This window comes from Euprymna scolopes, chromosome 28 (genome assembly GCF_053919585.1).
Source record: "Euprymna scolopes isolate OS-2025 chromosome 28, ASM5391958v1, whole genome shotgun sequence".
NCBI classification, from domain to species: domain Eukaryota; kingdom Metazoa; phylum Mollusca; class Cephalopoda; order Sepiida; family Sepiolidae; genus Euprymna; species Euprymna scolopes.
The window spans coordinates 42563935-42565364 of record NC_136509.1 but is presented as its reverse complement, the minus strand read 5'-3'; the positions used below and the strand labels follow the sequence as shown (position 1 = coordinate 42565364).

The 1430-nt window shown below is 43.8% G+C and overlaps 1 pseudogene; it reads left to right on the top strand.

Annotated features, from left to right (window-relative positions):
* The first annotated feature begins 1021 nt into the window (after nt 1-1021).
* LOC145249811 (U2 spliceosomal RNA) lies at nt 1022-1166 on the top strand (annotated as a pseudogene).
* The last annotated feature ends 264 nt before the right edge of the window (nt 1167-1430 follow it).

Here is a 1430-nt window from a genome sequence, read left to right as displayed (position 1 = left end):
GAAACGCTTTACTTTGAAAAAACAACTTCATGGTTTGGTAGAGGTGAAAGTCGGAGGGTGCAAGGTCATGAGTGTAGGGAGGATTGGATAGGATTTCCTAACCACACGCCCGTGCTTCTGATCTGACGACATGCGAGTTGTGAGCGGAGCGTTGCCCTGCAGGAGGAGGGAACCTTTGCTGATCTTGCCCAGCCACTTGATTTTGATAGCTTCCCTTAATTTCCTCAAAAGTAAAGCATAATATGCTCCTGTAATTGTGGTACCCTTTGCCAGGAAATTTTCATCACTACTCGGTGGTGGTCCCAGTAGACTGTGAGCATGACCTTGTCAGCGGAGGGCTGCACCCTTTGCCTTCTTTGGATGTGGTGAGTCCAAGTGCTTCCACTGCATTGACTGGGCTTTGGTCTCTTGATCATAGTGATGGACCCAGGTTTCATCCTGTGTAATCAGTCTTATGAAAAATTTTCACTCATCTTCTTGGCACATCTCCAAATTCGTCATAGAGCACTCGATGCGTTCTCGCTTCTGGAATGGTGTGAGCAACCTGGAAATCCATCTGGCAGACACCTTATGCATGTTAAAATGGCCATAGATGACAGTTTCCATATACCCTGTACTAATCTTGACATCTTGGGCTATTTGGCGAATAATAATGCACCGATCTTCTAAAATGGTAGCCTCAAATTGACGGGCAGATACCTCATCAATTGTAGAAGGGTGGCGACCAGGTCTAGGAGCTGTTTCCACAGACTTCCGGCCATGTTTGAATTCACGATGCCAGCGTTTTACAAGGACATATGATGGGGCATTATCACCATAGTGTCTTTCATTTCATCAAAAGTCTCCTTTCAAATACAAAAACTGGATCACTGCTCGACATTCAACAGGCCCCATTTTACACCTGACTCAATTCAAACATCTGTAAAACTGAAACAACAATTAGTTCAGAGCTGTAATTTGCCACATTACCCGTAGGCTTATAAATCATTGCACATGCAAAAGTTCAGCTACATCAGACAACTTTTCTTCTTGGCCTTTTGGCCAAGATCAAAGTGTAGTATCTGTTCCGGCAGATATTGCACTTAAGATAATTTGTACCAGTCAATGGAGGGGAAACCCTCTATACTGGGACAATTATTATTTTTGGTAACCAGAATGACCCCTTTTAGGGGAGCTGGTTTTTACCTCACATTAAAAACGGCCTTGTGCCTAATTTGCTCAGTGGGGGAGCAAATAAACACCATCTGTTCCGGCAGATACTGCACTTAAGATAATTTGTACCAGTCAATGGAGGGGAAACCCTCTATACTGGGACAATTATTATTTTTGGTAACCAGAGTGACCCCTTTTAGGGGAGATGGTTTTTACCTCACATTAAAAACGGCCTTGTGCCTAATTTGCTCAGTGGGGGAGCAAATAAATACCATCTG